Source organism: Kogia breviceps, chromosome 9 (genome assembly GCF_026419965.1).
Source record: "Kogia breviceps isolate mKogBre1 chromosome 9, mKogBre1 haplotype 1, whole genome shotgun sequence".
Taxonomy (NCBI): domain Eukaryota; kingdom Metazoa; phylum Chordata; class Mammalia; order Artiodactyla; family Physeteridae; genus Kogia; species Kogia breviceps.
Window position 1 is genome coordinate 33279085 of NC_081318.1, and position 20078 is coordinate 33299162.

General features: G+C 39.8%; 1 protein-coding gene across 1 annotated transcript in view; it reads right to left on the minus strand.

The window, feature by feature from the left end:
• Nucleotides 1-19791, minus strand: part of MET (MET proto-oncogene, receptor tyrosine kinase) — a 127048-nt gene extending 107257 nt beyond the window's left edge. Inside the window, exon 1 of the mRNA XM_059074378.2 lies at nt 19530-19791. The gene's annotated coding sequence lies outside the window, so the exon portion shown is untranslated. The remainder of the gene's footprint in view (nt 1-19529) is intronic.
• Nucleotides 19792-20078: the final 287 nt, after the last annotated feature.

Below are 20078 nucleotides of genomic sequence, written 5' to 3' on the forward strand. Positions count from 1 at the left end.
GGGCTGGGAGCTGAGGCTCGGGCTTCGGAGGTCAGATCTCAGGGAGAGGACTGGGGTTGGCTGCGTGAACACAGCCTGAAGGGGGCTAGTGTGCCATGACTAGCCGGGAGGGAGTCCAGGAAAAGTTTGGACCTGCCGAAGAGGCAAGAGACTTTTTCTTGCCTCTTTGTTTCCTGGTGCGTGAGAAGAGGGGATAAAGAGCACCACTTAAAGGAGCTCCAGAGACGGGCGCGAGCCGTGGCTATCAGTGCAGACCCCAGAGACGGGCATGAGACACTAAGGCTGCTGTTGCCACCACCAAGAAGCCTGTGAGCGAGCACAGGTCACTATCCACACCTTCCCCCACTGGGAGCCTGTGTTGCCCGCCACTGCCAAGGTCCCGTGATCCAAGGACAACTTCCTCAGGAGAACGCACCGTGTGCCTCAGGCTGGTGCAATGTTATGGCTGCCTCTGCCGCTGCAGGCTCACCCTGCACTCCGTGCCCCTCCCTCCCCCCAGCCTGAGTGAGCCAGAGCCCCCGAATCAGCTGCTCCTTTAACCCCATCCTGTCTGAGCGAAGAACAGACACCCTCAGGCGACCTACATGCAGAGGCGGGTCCAAATCCAAAGCTGAACCCCAGGAGCTGTGCAAACAAAGAAGAGAAAGGGAAATCTCTCCCAGCAGCCTCAGGAGCAGCAGATTAAATCTCCACAATCAACTTCATGTACCCTGCATCTGTGGAATACCTGAATAGACAACGAATCATCCCAAATTGAGGAGGTGGACTTTGGGAGCAATGATTTTTTTTTTCCCTTTTTCTCTTTGTGAGTGTGTATGTGCTTCCGTGTGTGATTTTGTCTGTATAGCTTTTTACCATTTGTCCTAGGGTTCTGTCTCTCCGGTTTTTTTGGTTTGTTTTTGTTTTAGTATAGTTTCTAGCACTTGTTATCATTGGTGGGTCTGTTTGTTGGGTTGGTTGCTCTCCTCTTTCCTTTTTTTTTTTTTTTATTACTTAAAACATTTTTTAAAATAATTACTTTTTATTTTTTATTTTAATAAAGTTATTTTATTTTATCTTCTACTTTCTTTCTTTTTTTCTCCCTTTTATCCTGGGCCATGTGGATGACAGGCTTTTGGTGCTCCAGCCAGGCATCAGGGTTGTGCCTCTGAGGTGGGAGAGCCAAGTTCAGGACACTGGTCCACAAGAGACCTCCCAGCTCCAAGTAATATCAAACAGCAAAAGCTCTCCCAGAGATCTCCATCTCAATGCTAAGACGCAGCTCCACTCAACGACCAGCAAGCTACAGTGCTGGACACCCTATGCCAAACAACTAGCAAGACAGGAACACAACCCCATCCATTAGCAGAGAGGCGGCATAAAATCATAAGGCCACAGACACCCCCCAAAACACCAGCAGATGTGGACCTGCCCACAAGAAAGACAAGATCCAGCCTCATCCACCAGAACACAGGCACTAGTCCCCTCCACCAGGAAGCCTACACAACCCACTGAACCAACCTTAGCCACTGGGGACAGACACCAAAAACGACAGGAACTACGAACCTGTAGCCTGTGAAAAGGAGACCCAAAACACAGTAAGTTAAGCAAAATGAGAAGACAGAGAAACACACAGCAGATGAAGGAGCAAGGCAAAAACCCACCAGACCTAACAAATGAAGAGGAACTAGGCAGTCTACCTGAAAAAGAATTCAGAATGACTGTAAAGATGATCCAAAATCTTGGAAATAGAATAGAGATAATGCAAGAAACACTTAACAAGGACCCAGGAGAACTAAAGAGGAAACAAGTAATGATGAACAACACAATAAATGAAACTAAAAATACTATAGAAGGGATCAATAGCAGAATAACTGAGGCAGAAGAATGGATAAGTGACCTGGAAGATAAAATAATGGAAATAACTACTGCAGAGCAGAATAAAGAAAAAAGAATGAAAAGAATTGAGGATAGTCTCAGAGACCTCTGGGACAACATTAAACGCACCAACATTCAAATTATAGGGGTCCCAGAAGAAGAAGAGAAAAAGAAAGGGACTGAGAAAATATCTGAAGAGATTACAGTTGAAAACTTCCCTAATATGGGAAAGGAAATAGTTAATCAAGTCCAGGAAGCACAGAGAGTCCCATACAGGATACATCCAAGGAGAAACATGCCAAGACACATATTAGTCAAACTATCAAAAATTAAATACAAAGAAAAAATATTAAAAGCAGCAAGGGAAAAACAAATAACACACAAGGGAATCCCCATAAGGTTAACAGCTGATCTTTCAGTAGAAACTCTGCAAGCCAGAAGGGAGTGGCAGGACATATTTAGAGTGATGAAGGAGAAAAACCTACAGCCTAGATTACTCTACCCAGAAAGGATCTCACTCAGATTTGATGGAGAAATTAAAACTTTTACAGACAAGCAAAAGCTAAGAGAATTCAGCACCACCAAACCAGCTTTACAACAAATGTTAAAGGAACTTCTCTACACAGGAAACACAAGAGAAGGAAAAGACCTATAATAACAAACCCAAAACAATTAAGAAAATGGTAATAGGAACATACATATTGATAATTACCTTAAATGTAAAAGGATTAAATGCTCCAACCTAAAGACATAGACTGGCTGAATGGATACAAAACTAGACCCGTATATATGCTGTCTACAAGAGACCCACTTCAGACCTAGGGACACATACAGACTGAAAGTGAGGGGATGAAAAAAGATATTCCATGCAAATGGAAATCAAAAGAAAGCTGGAGTAGCAATTCTCATATTAGACAAAATAAGACTTTAAAATAAAGACTATTACAGGAGACAAAGATGGACACTACATAATGATCAAGGGATCAATCCAAGAAGAAGATATAACAATTGTAAATATTTATGCACCCAACATAGGAGCACCACAATACACAAAGCTAATACTAACAGCCATTTAAGAGGAAATGGACAGTAACACAATCATAGTAGGGGACTTTTTTTTTTTTTTTTTGCAGTACGCAGGCCTCTCACTGTTGTGGTCTCTCCCGTTGCAGAGCACAGGCTCCAGACGCGCAGGCTCAGCGGCCATGGCTCATGGGCCCAGCCGCTCTGCGGCATGTAGGATCTTCCTGGACCGGGGCACGAACCCGTGTCCCCTGCATCGGCAGGCGGACTCTCAACCACTTCGCCACCAGGGAAGCCCATAGTAGGGGACTTTAACACTCTACTTTCACCAATGGACAGATCATCCCAAATGAAAATAAATAAGCAAACACAAGCTTTAAATGATACATTGATGGACTTAATTGATATTTACAGGACATTCCATCCAAACACAACAGAATACACATTCTTCTCAAGTGCTCATGGAACATTCTCCAGGATAGATCGATCATATCTTGCGTCACAAATCCAGCCTTGGTAAATTTAAGAAAATTGAAATTGTATCAAGTATCTTTTCCAACCACAACGCTATAAGACTAGATATCAATTACAGGAAAAAATCTGTAAAACATAGAAACACATGGAGGCTAAACAATACACTACTTAATAACCAAGAGATCACTGAAGAAATAAAAAAATAACTAGAAACAAATGGTAATGAAAACACAACGACCCAAAACCTATGGGACGCAGCAAAAGCAGTTCTAAGAGGGAAGGTTATAGCAATACAATCCTACCTTAAGAAACATCTCCAATAAACAACCTAACCTTACACCTAAAGCAATTAGAGAATGAAGAACAAAAAACCCCAAAGTTAACAGAAGGAAAAAAAACATAAAGATCAGATCAGAAATAAAAGAAAAAGAAATGTAGGAAATGATAGCAAAGATCAATAAAACTAAAAGCTGGTTCTTTGAGAAGATAAACAAAATTGATAAACCATTAGCCAGACTCATCGAGCAAAAAAGGGAGAAGACTCAAATCAATAGAATTAGAAATGAAAAAGGAGAAGTACCAACTGACACTGCAGAAATGCAAAGGATCATGAGAGATTACTGCAAGCAACCGTATGCCAATAAAATGGACAACCTGGAAGAAATGGACAAATTCTTAGAAAAGCACAACCAGCCAAGACTGAACCAGGAACAAATAGAAAATATAAACAGACAAATCACAAGCACTGAAATTGAGACTGTGATAAAAAATCTTGCAACAAACAGAAGCCCGGGACCAGATGGCTTTACAGGCGAATTCTATCAAACATTTAGAGAAGAGCTAACACCTATCCTTCTCAAATTCTTCCAAAATATAGCAGAGGGAGAAACATTCCCAAACTCATTCTATGAGGCCACCATCACCCTGATACCAAAACCAGTCAAAGATGTCACAAAGAAAGGAAACTACAGGCCAATATCACTGATGAACATAGATGCAAAAATCCTCAACAAAATACTAGCAAACAGAATCCAACAGCACATTAAAAGGATCATACACCATGATCAAGTGGCGTTTATCCCAGGAATGCAAGGATTCTTCAATATACACAAATCAATCAATGTGATATACCATATTAAGAAATTGAAGGAGAACAATCATATGATCATCTCAACAGATGCAGAGAAAGCTTTCAACAAAATTCAACACCATTTATGATAAAAACCCTCCAGAAAGTAGCCAGAGGGAACTTGCCTCAACATAATAAAGGTCATATATGGCAAACCCACAGCCAACATTGTCCTCAGTGGTTGAAAACTGAAACCATTTCCACTAAGATCAGAAACAAAACAAGGTTGTCCACTCTCACCATTATTATTCACCATAATTTTGGAAATTTTAGCCACAGCAATCAGAGAAGGAAAAGAAATAAAAGGAATCCAAATCGGAAAAGAAGTAAACCCATCACTGTTTGCAGATGACATGATACTATATAGAGAGAATCCTAAAGATGCAACCAGAAAACTACTAGAGCTAATCAATGAATTTGGTAAAGTAGCAGGATACAAAATTAGTACACAGAAATCTCGTGCATTCCTATACACTAATGATGAAAAATCTGAAAGTGAAATTAAGAAAACATTCCCACTTACCACTGCAACAAAAAGAATAAACTATCTAGGAATAAACCTACCTAAGGAGACAAGAGAACTGTTTAAGCTGAAAATTATAAGACACTGTTGAAAGAAATTAAAGATGATACAAATAGATGGAGAGACATACCATGTTCTTGGATTGGAAGAATCAACATTGTGAAAATGACTATACTACCCAAAGCAATCTATAGATTCAATGCAATCCCTATCAAACTACCACTGGCATTTTTCACAGAACTAGAACAAAAAATTTCACAATTTGTATGGAAACACAAAAGACCCCAAATAGCCAAAGCAATCTTGAGAAAGAAAAATGGAGCTGGAGGAATCAGGCTTCCTGCCTTCAGACTGTACTGCAAAGCTACAGTAATCAAGAGAGTATGGTACTGGCACAAAAACAGAAATATAGATTGGTGGAACAGTATAAAAAGCCCAGAGATAAACCCACGCACAGATGGTCACCTTATCTTTGACAAAGGAGGCAAGAATATGCAGTGGAGAAAAGAAAGCCTCTTCAATAAGTGGTGCTGGGAAAACTGGACAACTACATGTAAAAGAATGAAATTAGAACATTCCCTAACACCATACACAAAAATAAACTCAAAATGGATTAGAGACCTAAATGTAAGGCCAGACACTATCAAACTCTTAAAGGAAAACATAGGAGAACACTCTATGACATAAATCACAGCAAGATCCTTTTTGCCCCACCTCCGAGAGAAATAGAAATAAAAACAAAAATAAACAAAGGGGACCTAATGAAACTTAAAAGCATTTGCATAGCAAAGGAAACCATAACCGAGACGAAAAGACAACCCTCAGAATGGGAGAAAATATTTTCAAATGAAGCAACTGACAAAGGATTAATCTCCAAAATGTACAAGCAGCTCATGCAGCTCAACATCAAAACAACAAACAACCCAATCCAAAAATGGGCAGAAGACCTAAATAGACATTTCTCCAAAGATATACAGATTGGCAACAAACACAGGAAAGAATGCTCAACATCATTAATCATTAGAGAAATGCAAATCAAAACTACAATGAGATATCATCTCATACTGGTCAGAATGGCCATCATCAAAAAATCTACAAACAATAAATGCTGGATAGGGTGTGGAGAAAAGGGAATCCTCTTGCAGTGTTGGTGGGAATGTAAATTGATACAGCCACTACGGAGAACAGTATGGAGGTTCCTTAAAAAACTAAAAATAGAGCTACCATATGACCCAGCAATTCCATTACTGGGCATATACCCTGAGAAAACCATAATTCAAAAAGAGTCATGTATCAAAATGTTCATTGCAGCTCTATTTACAATAGCCAGGACGTGGAAGCAACCTAAGTGTCCATTGACAGATGAACGGATAAAGAAGATGTGGCACATATGTACAATGGAATATTACTCAGCCATAAAAAGAAATGAAAATGAATTATTTGTAGTGAGGTGGATGGACCTAGAGTCTGTCATACAGAGTGAAGTAGGTCAGAAAGAGAAAAACAGATACTGTATGCTAACACATATATATGGAATCTAAAAAAAAAAAGGTCTAAAGAACCTAGGGGCAAGATGGGAATAAAGACACACACCTACTAGAGAACAGACTTGAGGATACGGGGAGGGGAAGGGTAAGCTGAGATGAAGTGAGAGTGGCATGGACATGTATACACTACCAAATGTAAAATAGATAGCTAGTGGGAAGCAGCCGCATAGCAGAGGGAGATCAGCTCGGTGTTTTGTCACCACCTAGAGGGGTGAGATAGGGAGGGTGGGAGGGAGGGATACACAAGAGGGAAGAGACTTGGGGACATATGTATATGTATAACTGATTGACTTTGTTATAAAGCAGAAACCAACATAACTTGTAAAGCAATTATAATCCAATAAAGAAGTTAAAAAAAAAAAGAAAAACTGGGAAGTTGCCTTTTAAGAGTTGGAGAAAGAGAGGACTTAGCCATCTAGATACAGCTCTGCCTGGTGTGTCTCAAGCACAGCAAAGGGGTCAGTACGTAAGCCTGGATCTCAGTGACTAGAAGATGAGATCAGAAAAGACAAAGAATCGGATCAGGCAGGGCCTTGTAGGCCACTGTGAGACCTGGGCCTTTATTGGAGTGAAATAATGAAGCCACTGCAGTGTTGAGCACGGGAACGATTATATTTGAATGGAATCACCTTGAGTGGGTGTGGGAGAAGACTGCTGGTGGCAGGGGGGTGGGATAGGGCTAAAATAGAGAAATGAGGCTGGTTGGGAGCTGGGAGGCTGCTGTTAATAGTGCAGGTAAGTGATGGCAGTGGCCTAGGCCAAGAGGAAGGAATAAGTGATGAGAGGTGGCTAATTCTGGTTATATTTTGAACGCAGCTAAAAGTATTTGCAGATGGATTTGGAGATGAGGTGTGTGAGGAAAAAAAGGAGTCAAGAATATGCCAAGGATTTTGCTTTTTGTAACATTAGGGAGAATGGCTCTGCCAGTTACAAAGGAGCTGGAGGATGGAGCAAGTTTGGCAGGGGTGTGTGAAGATCAGTAGTTTTGTTCATGTTTGAGATACTTTTTAGACTTCTAAATGGAGATGTTTAGTTTGCAGTTGGATATTTGAATCCTGGAGTTGGGGAGAAAGGTCTGGAGTAGAGACTTAAATTAGGAATTTGTCTGCATATCAATGGTATGAAAGCCATGAGACTGGATGAAACCACCAAGGAAAGGAGTGCAGGGAATGAAGAGAGGAGAACTGCGTGCTAGGGCTCACTGACGCCAACAGGCTTGGGAGAGCAGGGTGACCACGAAGGAGCAGTTGGGCATACCGTCTGGCACCTCCGTCTACTACCATGAAACTTGTTCTCCCATTCCATATCCTATCTTGGTGCTGAACATTTCCCACATTTCCAAGACATCATGCTTGACTCCCACCTACAGGTGTTTTAAATATGCCCACCTGCATCCATCCCCAGGGCAGTATCACTTCTTACCTGGATTATTACAACAGTTGCCTACCTGGTCTTCCTTTCCCATTTTTGTCCCTGATCATCCATTCCCTGACGTAACAGAGATATCTTTTTAAAAAGACAATCTGATTATGTTATTTTTAAGTTTAAAAACAGTTCAACTCCTTAGCACAGCTTAAAAGCCATGCATGATTTGGTTTCTGCCTAATTCTCCAGCTTTTCCACTTGCCATCTCCTCCCTAGAAATCTAGGCTCCAGCCACCCTGTCCTTCTTTGAGTTGTTGAAGCAAGCCATGTGTTCTTCCACTCTGGGTTTCAGCACATAGATCCCTCTTCATGGAATACCTCTGCCCTCACCTTCACCTGGTTAACTCTTACTCTCTCTTCAAGTCTCATCTTAGGGAACATTTCTTCTAGGAAGCCTTCTCCAATGCTTCTCTTGCCCTCTAGGAAGGGATTAGGAACTCTCCCATGTGCTCATACATCAAACTTGCCTCCGCCTTACCTGGACTTTATAATGTTGTGTTGTAATTTACTTATTCATACCTCCCACTAGACTATAAGCTCCATCTTTAGCCCCTGGCATACTGCCATTACATGGCACTTGGTAAGAATTTGTTGAAGAGTAGATAATGGAATGAATTAATACATGAAAGAATGATCCTGAATAAAAACTCTGGCAGTATGGATATAACAGAAAGAAAGGACTAGATTAGAAATTTATGTGACAATGATGCAACATCAATACTGACCATTGAGGAGACTGAGAAATCAAAGATGGCTAAAAAATGTCTACCTTGGGTGTAATAAACAAAGGTAAGGAAAATAGGCAGAGAAGAGTTTTGGGGCAAAAATAATAGTTCAGTTAATAACTGAGTGTCTGTTGGTCATTCAAGTGGCAGTGTCTTTAAGGTGACTAACAACATGGGCACAGTGGTTTAGAGAAGAGGGAGTTAGGGATAGCAATTGGTGAACCATTGGTCCATTGGTGTATTTGAAGTCATGGAGGTAAATGAGATTACCCATGGGCATGTTCAGTAAGAGAAAGGAGGGATTCAGATGGAACCCTAAAGACGAGAATCTAAACTTTATATCTAAAGGCTGAAATAAAGGTTTGAGTGGTATTTCAGAAGCTTGAGAAATTTCAAGAAAGGAAAAGCAAGATGTATAGTGTCAAATCTCATAGAGGGGTCAAGTGGGATAACAGAAGTGTCTATCAGATTTGTCAATGAGGTTTCCAGTGATTAGAGTGGGGATATTTTCTTGGGAGTGGGGAAGAGACTGCTTGAGTTGAATAAGTTAAAGAATGAATGATAGTAGAAAAAATGAGATAGTGATTTTCAAGAATTCTTTATTTAAAGGATAAGGCAGAAATAGGAGTGAATACTTAAGGTAACTGTATATTAAGGATCTTCTCAGGGTGTGTGCTTTTTTCTAGAAGCAGCAAGTTGAGTAAGGGCTGAATGAAAAAAGGCGATGGAGATTTTAAAGATAAGAGGGGTTGGTAGGGAAGGTGGGGTAGATGGAGCAAGGTGCTGGAAGATGCGGGGAAGAATGGGATCAGGACCACAGGCTGAAAAGACCATTTCATCATTTGACAGAGAAGGAAGTAATAATGGGTGACATAGAAACTATTCAGGCTTCTGTTTGCTCTCTAAACTATGAGGGAAGATACTACACTGAGAAGAAGGGGAGTCAATGAGATTCAAGAGCTTGAGGGAATAGTGGAAGTTTGTAATCATTGTGGTGGGAAAGGGTAAAAATGAGACTAGAGACAAGTAAACAGATTTGCTGGTAAGAGAAGCAGGTGCTATGAATTGGCCAAAATGGGCAATGATCAAAACAAGAATAAAAGTTCTCTTGAGATAATACTTATCCTAATGCACAATGCTCATTTTCATTGAGTATCTAAACAGTCAGCATGGCAGATTTGGGAATTAAACGGTCCCATAATCATAACCTCTGTAGTGAATTCTTTGTAATGTTTATTAATTCATCAGATCTATGAACGTTTACGAAGAGGAAATGCCAGCATTTGATTATTTTTATTTCAAAACCATTATTATTGAAATCCATAAGGAATAACTTCAGGGAAAAGAAAAACATATTGAAACAGATACTCTGTTCTCTTTTCAATAAGACCAACAGTCTAAAGATGTTAAAGAAATGAATCAGATATAATAATTATCTAAGTCTGAAAATTAAAATCCATTTAGGAATTGTGAGGGAGCCTTGATCCTAATACAAGTCTTGTTATTCATTTAGAATCTTTAATAACATTTGGAAAGCAATTAATCAAGTTATGACATAGATTCAAGAGCTGTCACCTTTCATTGTCATTAATGAAACTGTCTGGGGATTTATCTGCACTTTTCTGGTGATTTAAAGAACAACTTTTTAGTAAGCTATTTGAAGACTATAAGAATGTTTAAAGTCATTGGACCTTGATGTACAAATTTCAATGAACAATCCAAATGTATGTTAGTGAAACTGAAAATTTAGAAGTATCATAATTTTGACATGACAGAAAGTGAATTTTAAAAAGTCCAAAATGCATATTCATTTCTGTTAGGAGAAAGCTTTCTTCTGTCAACAAACTTTGCTTTGATTGCTTCTTTATATAATTCAATAGAACTTGAAATATTTACTGTACACTTTTACTCTCAGTTAAAAAAACAGCTAGGGTAATATTTTAGGTCCAAAGTTTCACACAGGCTCTGAATGATTCTATTTGTCTGCAGTCTTTATCTTAACTAGAGAGTGGTCAGGCGACGAGCTCACTTTGGACAGTGTGTCCTTCAGCAGGAGCTGGAGGGATTCTGCCTGAATGTGAGGCCAGAATCAGATGACAGCTGCTCACCTAAGACTCTCAGAGTAGCAAAAAGACAGGAAGTGAAGGCAGGCCGTGATATAAGCTTTCCTTAACTCTTTAGACTACTGTATAAGTTTAGAACATGAGAAGTACAATTCTTACGCACAATAAAGCATGAACTCTGTACAATCGAGACCCAAAGAAATGGTCTCAATATCTGCAAGAAAAGCTAATATACATACACTACAGATGATATCCCAATGGAAAATAATTATTGATATAGTTTTAAGGGCCATAACTTTTGATCCCAACAGTAACTAATGGATTATAATGCCCTGATATGTTAGAAAATTTTAGTCATGAAAATGGTATAAAACATTTGTAAGCTGGGTTTTTCTTTTAATACTGTGATTCCTTCTGAGAACACAGAATTTCATTTACAGTGTTTTTGAGTAGCTAAAAGAGTGCATAGGACATGCCTCTGACACTCAAAATAGAAGTCCCTCTTTTTCTGCTACATGTTCCTGCTATTCTTACTGGTAGCTAAGGGTAGGATAGACTAAGAGGGCTGATTTAGAAATGGGTAGATGATAGCCTAGTTTCTCCCAGAATCAAACCACCTGTGACAGAGTTGGAGGAAGCTTCGACTTTGCTTATCATGTGCCTACAATTTTCCTGTGAGCTTCCTTTGATTCCCCACTCAGTTTTGACCAGCCTTTTTCCTACTTGGAAGGTGGCAGCCTGATTCCTAATGGGACACTCTCTTCATGACTTGCAATGCACCCAAATCCATGACCCTTTAAGCATATCCACCCACCTCTCCATTCCTTTAACCTTGCTGACCCATTACCCTGGCAAAACCTGCAGGTCTTCTGCTTCATTAAATATTTCCTATACTTGTAGCATGAGAGTTATCACAAAAATGTCTTAAATTGAATTACATTTTTCCAAATGTACAAATACAGAGGCATTTGATTGCTCATTTATCAAGCTGTGAGACCTTTTAATTAGAGTTTAAAAAATCCTCTAAATGTAAATGTGTACAAACACATGGATATATAATTATTACTGATGTTTGGTAAACCACTGAAATTGAAATTAAGCATGTGAAAACTACATAAGTAAGTTACTCCTTATACAGTGTTATCTACAATTAAATTTCAAAACAAGTTTTAATGATAATATATGTATTCAGCAAACTTTCAGATTCACCTAAGAAAACGTCCATTTCAAGACCATAATAGCACAATTTTCCTTTTTGTTCCCACCAACATATAAAAAAATTGACAAATTCTGGCACCTCAATGTCATAAAGAAACAAAACACTTTTGATCAGTAAAGGTTTTCTGGGGACAAAATGTGATGAGTTGTTAGAAATTCACATCATGATATCAAGAAAAATGTCAATGACCACGCTTCAGTACTATGCCTTCTAAATACTACTTTCTTTATTTGAGAGAGAAGGAGTTGCTGTCTCCATAGCCTTCAGTACTCTAATCATGTGGATTTCAATTGCACTTAAAGCTACATATTTATTTCAAGTCTATATGGGAAGTCTAGTTACCAGAAAATACACACTCACAAACAGGAAATCTAACTACAGTAAGAAGGTGTTTTTTTCTCCCACACAATAGAGTTCAAAGATGTGTCATCTATGTAATTTGGAGCAAAACCCAACACCACTATTATTGTTGAGTACCCCTCTCTGCCCTCCTATATTATGGCAACTTATGATTACAGCATTATGTTTTCCAAGCCTGTTTGAACTTGCTGCTCTTGCTTATAGATACAAATGACCTGCCCTTTTCTGTGCAAAGCTTTCAATCAGTAAGCTTGTCAAGGTGGGAGGAAGGATGGCAGGAACAGTAAAAGGGAAAAAAAAAAATCAATTTTCAGAAAGCATATGGTAACAACTGAATATTTAATCAAATTAGCCTAGAAATTCCTTCCTATTTTCAGCACTCTTTGCAAGGCTGTTGCGTCATGGTACAGAATGAATTTCAATAAATTCATATATTTAGTTAGATGGCTTATTTTTAAAATTTGTTGAACCAGGTCACTGACTCAGAATAGATCTCATTCCAAGACATGACAGATGGATACTGATACTGAATAAAAAGACTGACATTAGTTGGAAGGTTCTGGGCAGAAGAAGAAGCCATTCATTTAACATTTAACAAAATATTTACTGAGTACCTACTGTGTGCCAGGATAAAATGATAAACATTTGGACTTTATATTATAATAGAAAGAGGAGTTGTTCCAAAATAATTTCCTTGGGGTTAGTAAGGATTACAATGGAATACCAATAGGGAGCAAGGTCCTTAAAAGTACTTACATTTTTCATATTGCATCAGAAAAATGCATTAGTACTCATTCAAACATCCATTTTGTTATGGTTGAAGGATTTTAGACCTAACTCAGATTTTTGAAGATGTTGTTTACTGACCCTTAACAAAAACTTCCTATTTTTCTGGAACAAAAGGGGCCTCACATGGTTTCAAAGATTTCTTAGACATCAAAGAGCTTAGAGAGACATATAGTTTATGGGTAATGATTTAGGATTTAGTGAATCAAAAACACATGGATTAAATTTCCTTTAAAAGACCCCTAGGTTTAAATTTTAAGAGGTAAAATGTTGGTCTAAACACACATTAGTCCCAAAAAAGCCAAAATTTATTTTTAAAGATAGTTTGAGCTGTCTTATGGACCTAAAACTTGGCTGGGTTTTACTTTCCCACATGATTAGGCCTCAAAGGAGACAACCTGCCTTCTGCTAAACAAATTTACTCCACCTCTCTCATTTGTGAAGACTACATTATTTCAAAGGTCTCTAGCTCTGAATGCTCTTCTTGATATTTTCAATAAAATATTAAAAACCAGAAACAACCCATGGTCTTATTGAACAACTGGAGTACATTTTAATTCCTCCAAGTCAATTATTTTTTTTTTTTTACATACAACTTTAAAATTGGACCTGAGATTCTAGGTGCTAGGTTCAGATTTCCAGCTATCAGAGAACAAGAGATAATTTGAAAACAGGAAAAGGCCACTGATCTTAATATGTACACTGTTTCATGACATATTATTATATTTGCATTTAAAATAGTAGGAAGAAATACAGTACATGATCTTCCGTTCTAACACAATGGCTTTCCGGAAGGCCGCTAGCCTGGGTATTTCACCGAGTTTTTAGGATTAAAGGAAACAAGTTAGTGCACAACCTGTGAACTCTTATTCCTTTGGAAAAATAGACTGCAACACTGATCTAATGGCTTTTAAAGGGTACTCAAAACCAACACAGTGCACGTTTTGAATTTCAGTGGTGGAGGAATAACAACTGGTGAAATCCAGGCAGGTCTTAAAAATCAAAACAAAACAGAGAAAGCACCAGCATTCTAAACAGAGAGTTTATTCTGAATGAGAACCTGGAAATGAAATAGGAAATCTACATATAAGGTTATGATGACTTTAGATTTCAGGAAATTGTTGCTGCAGTTTAAGAATGAAATGACTACATTACTCTTATAGTTTAGAAATATACATAGTTTGATAGAAAGTATGTGGGTTGATGAGTCTAGGAAAATAAGTATGTGCTGATAGATGATGAATTAGAAAATATCTCTTTTTTTTAGTCACTAATTTTCCAGTGAGGAAAAAAGGCTGAGAACTCTAAAAGATAAAATACTTTTCAGAAGCAGTCCTGGGGCTTTTTGGCTGTGCATGCTGCTGAATTAAACAGCACATGCGGGTGAAACAGGGGACCACTTGGCAGGTATAGTTGTGGCCAAGATTGTAAATCTGGCCTGCAAACATTTTGTCTCTCTAGCTCAAACAATTTTAAAGATGCTGAGTCAACATGTTAAAATTGAGAGATTTCTAGCTTCTGAAAAGCTGAAAGACACCACCACATGGGCCCATGCCACTCATTGAGCCTCACAACAACTCTGACGATGCCAAGCAGTGGCTGCTCCCTCTTAGGTAGGACTTTTTCTGAGCAGGTTTTTGGTCCCAGTTTTTGGTTAGTTTTACTCATTTAGGTTACCTGTTTGCAAATCTTCATACAGGATACAGAAAAGGCATAGGGGGAAGAAAGAAAAGAAGAAGAAAATCCAACACAGTGGTTTAACACTGGAAAGGGAAAAGGAAGGAGAGAGAGAGAAGGCAAGAAAGAAGTACACAGCAGAAAGAAGCTGTAAACCATCAGCAATTGCCTCCGCTGCTGTCTCCAGATTTATACTACGAAAGGGATCTGTGACAAAGCTATGGGTATTAGTCTCATCAAATTCCACTGGGTCAGGGTCATTGTATAGAAAATAAGAAGGAAAATTGTCTGAATGGAGCAATATCCCTGATCAAGGATGGGGTGTGGGGATGGGACCAGGTAAATGCAAGAAAATACCACAGTTCTTTTCTTTCATTGCCCTCAAACCAAGGGATGTGGGCCTCTCCTTCATCTTTACCTTTGAGACTGTAATGAAGTATGGCAGGCACTGTCCAGGTACTTCCCATAAAAGACCAGGGACTCCATGTACAGTTGTACAGGCTGTGCATTGCATAATTCCAGAGATAAAAAATGAGAATGACACTCCCAAGGAATGCGAAGGAGAAGCTCTGCCTTATTCTTTCATCTCCTTCAGGTTCTAGCTCAAAGGTCACCTTTGAATTAAGGCCTTCTCTGACCCCACTATTGAATTTTTCAGTCACCAGCCCATTCCCTCTTAGCCTTGACAGTCCCTACTCCTCTTTCCACTTTATGCTTCCTTATAGCTCTCATTACCACTTCACATACATCTTATTTGTTTTTATTTACTGTTTCCCTTCCTCATTATAGAACAGAGCATCATGAGGCCAGAGACTTTTGTCTGTTTTATTTTCTGCTGCATTGCCAGAGTCTAGAATCATGCCTGGTAGGTGTATAACAAATTATCCTGAATGCCTAAATCCTCAGTCACATTCTTAAAGAGTACAGGAACCTGGCTTTCACTAGAACCTGTGATTCTCTGACCATTTTTCATAATTGCTTGGGCCAAATTTCCTCATAATCCTTTGTTATATTATAAGAAATACTTTTCAAATCCTATGGACCATTATATAATCTACATGGCTCATAAATTCTTATATAATTTCTATTTGCCTTATGCTACATAATTTATCATAGAAATTTAAAACAATAGGAGTAACCTGTATAAACATACTTGCACAAATTTATACAATCACAGGAGAAACATGTATACTTGGGTATGCAATTAGCCAGTTCACTTCTTTTAAAAATTTCACTGTGCTCACACCTCCTGTTACAAATGCCACACGTGTGATTTTTCTCTCAATTATATTTTACAGCTTATAAAAACACATTCTTCATTTTGTCCCTTGAAAAGCAAAGTAGTCAGATTTTACTGGATATTTTTATTGAAACAAATCCCAAGGGGAATATACTAAACTGTTAAACACAGCTGAAGAGATATCTGAGAATGGGCTTTCTGATAGAAGGGTAGATTACAAAATTACTCACAGCTCTTAATCTGATAATAGGAGAATGCCCCACACATATGAATGGAGCTTTTCCTTGGTATGCTTTACTACAAAAAGAGAAAGGGAGAAAAAGAGAACTGGAGAAACAGAAGGTGAGGAAAACTCCCGAGACTAGAAATGTTACAGTCATCATTTATCACTAACCTAAGGATCCCAATGTATGCCTCAGTGCAAAATGCTTCAGAGTTAAACTTCCTTGATGGCTGGGCAGAGGCTGTGGTGTTGTTGAGACAGCATGGGGGCTAGGCTCATGCACAGGTTCCCTATATATAACATGGGGAGGCTAAGACAGTGAAATCAGCCTTTCCTATTCTGTAAGGTTGTTGTAGTATCAGAAAGATGATATACTCAGAAGCAGCTTCAAAATTTTAAGAGTTAAGTTCCAATCTTTTGATTTAAAAAAAATTTCTATTATTTAATAGCAAGTGGGACGGTTTCCAAGGCTGTCACTCTCTTGTAATGTCTGCTTAACAGTTACGGACCTTGATTCCATTTTGCACGAGATTTAGTTATCTGAATATCTAATTCTTCAAGGGCAGATATTTCACTTCTTCCTTTCTAAAAATGTTCCTCTAGTACCAGACACATATGATGTTTAACCTACAGTTCTTAGCTATTTTTGCTGAAGCAAATGTGGGCCTGGCAGCAACTCTGTTAAGAACAAGGAATCAAAGTGATCCTGAATTGACATTAGTCAGTATATCTATCATTTAGTACTAAGAGGTGATTATTTGTTTTGCACTGAGCAAAGCCCATGAAGAAACTCTGCCCTGAGGGCTCAGAGTCAAAGACACCAGTTTCAACATACACCAGTGAGGTAAACTCCCTGGCACTTGAGTTTCTGCATATTTTCTCCCCTTAAGGTAGCACAATTAGGAAATTCAGTATCCCATTAACAATCGTAGCAGCTCAAGAAAAATATTGGCGATGATGGGAAAGAAAAGCATAGATAATTCTGGTGAGGCTAATTACAGTGAAGAAAACATGAAATTAGAGGGAAGAAATGGGGGCACAGAAAGCTTGGAAGCAGCTCTGACCAAACCAAGGGGGAAGAGATGAGGAAGAAGGGGGCAGAGAGATGGGAGGTGCTCTGAATTTGTAGGGAACTCTGTACTCATCATGGGTGTGTCACCATAGGCACTAGTGCAGCCACTTAGAGAAAGGTGTGTGTCCTGAGAGAATGTTAGCCATTTTGAATTATTCACTTTGTTTTGAGATGACCACATTTGAGAAAAAGTTTATTTGAGGCTATCATATAGATGTGCAAAAGGAAAATAAGACTAATGCTATTTTGGACTATTTTTTTTCTTTTTTAACCAACAGCTAAGGAAATTGATTTTTGAAATGTATTTCTTAGTCTAATTCTCCTTGGAACAAATTTTAAACAATTTCAAGATTATAGTGGGTCATAGTCTTAAAAGGGATTTATAAGATAAGGGTTTTTCTGCTGCTTGGAAAAGTGTCATTTTTCTTTTATCGTAGGTTTAAAAGTCATGAAAATATTAGTTACGAACTTTCATAGTAACTGGCTATGGTTAATCTTATACATCTTTATCATTCAGATAAACCTCAACCACTAATTCTGAAGTCATGGAAAGTACATCTAATATAAACTTCTACTGTGATGTATTAAGAATAAAGCAATCTTTGAAAAACCAGTAGTCAGCAGATCATCTTCTAAATGCCATAAATTCCATTATGTTAAAATCAAAATATATTTAGGTTAATAACTATAAACTAGGTTTATGCACTGTTAAGTTTGAAACCTGAACAGAATTTTTAAAACACCAGTAAATTTTATAGGCAATCAGCCACATTTTTGGTACTACAAAAATTTCTTATGAGTGATGTAAATTTTACTTGTATTATTCAGCAACTCAAAAAGAATGAACACTGAATACACCACAGACTTGCAGTCTACAAGTGGAACCAAAGCACCTCACTTTCTGTTCCATTATGGAAGTTTACATGTTAAAACAAAGCCCAATAAGCTTGGAGCTAGAAAGAGAAACTATGTACCTGTAAATAATCCAAGCACCACTTACAGTTTACATAAAAGCACAATTTATGTCCCAGAGGCACAGAGAAACACGATGTACATCATTTTCAGATCATCTTCATGCAGAAAAAACTCATTAGTCAGCTATAATATAGCTGTAAAGGAAAATGTTTTTCTGAATCCATTTGCATGGCAATGTGCATGTGTCTGCCTGATGGAAATGACAAAATAAACCTCCACCCAACTCTACAAAATGTGAACAGTGTTCTTAAAATTCAGGAGAGGGTCCAGATAGTCTATATTCTCTCCAACGTCAGTTTTTACAATCCTCTCATATTCACCGACCGTCTTAACGTGGCAATTAAAGTATCCTGATTATTTTGCCTAAGAGAGTTGACTAATATTTCATTCTGCCCCAGGGTCCTTTGCACATAAAACTGTGATAAGGTAAAACACACTGGGCAGAACTATTCATGCAGGAGCCAGAGGAACTCTCTCCAACTGCCAAATTAGTAAATGGCTCTTTTAAAACATAAAAGGTATGAAATGGGAAACCGTACTTTGGAGTAAATTCTGCATTGTAGATAGTCTGTGAAAATCCTTTCGTTCGTGCTTTAATTACTGGGTCAGTAACAGTCGTGGCCAGATTGCCCGACCTCAGGTTGTAATCTATTTCACCTAATAAGACAGATGTCCTCCACAGAGCCCCAGCAGAGAGATAAGGTAAGATTGAAAACGATAGGTCACAACAAGCCCTGTGTATTTGCCAGAAATTAAGAATTCAGACCCTCACAGAAACACCTGCCCCTTGGAAGGGGTCCCAGTAATACAGATATAAAGCAAGGATAGGAACAAGGAAACTGCTGGCTCGAAGCTTGCTGGCCACATCACCCTCTGTCAGGGTGACCGGATCACTTTTGTAAAGGCTGAGTCAGATCACAGCCTTGAAACTTGCTGGGCCATAACAGTCATACACCATCGCCCACCCCAGCGCCCCTCTCCTGAGTCACACAGGTGGCTGTCAGAAGCAACCCCCTAAAACGAAAAGCCCCATTCTAGTTTCGACCTCGCCCCTGGGGCCACAGCTCTTCAGTTTCTGAAGCCCCTAAACTCTCACCCACCTCCCGGGTCTTGCCCTCTGGAACAGCAGGCAGGTCTCTTAGGGGAACAAAGAGCAGGAGGGCAGGGGCGAAAGATGGGGTGCAAGATACGAAAGGGGCTGTAGTTTTTACCTTGCGGCGCCCAGGAGCCGGCGGAGGAGACGTCAACCGCGCAGGAATCAACCGCTTAGGGACCACCCGCGCGCTCCGCGCCTCCCTGCCTCCTCGCAGCAAGTCAGCTGTCGCCCCGCATCTGGCTCGCGCCCTCCGCTGGGCTTCGCATCTGGTCACAAAGCGCTCTGGGCGCCGCGAGCGGCGAGAGCCTCCGGGTCACCTGTGGCCGGGCCCAGCCGAACACCCAGTCCTCCCGCCGGCCGCGCTCCCTCCGCCCCTTCCCACCCGCGCTCCCTCCGCCCCTTCCCACCCGCGCGCTGCCCGGGCCGTGACTCAGCCGGGCATCGGCGCGCGCGGCCCGAGGCGGCCCAGGCGCGTCCAGCCGGGAGGAACGGCCAGGGGACCCGACTCGTGCTCTCGTCCGCCCGCCCCTGCACGTGTCCGTCTGTCTCGTGCGCTGTCCGTCCACCTCGTCCACGGGTCCAAGGACCGCTGAGGTGGGGACTGGCAACAACACCCTGAGGGGGAAATCGGCCCCCGCCCTTCCTGCCGCCCGAGCGCCGCGCC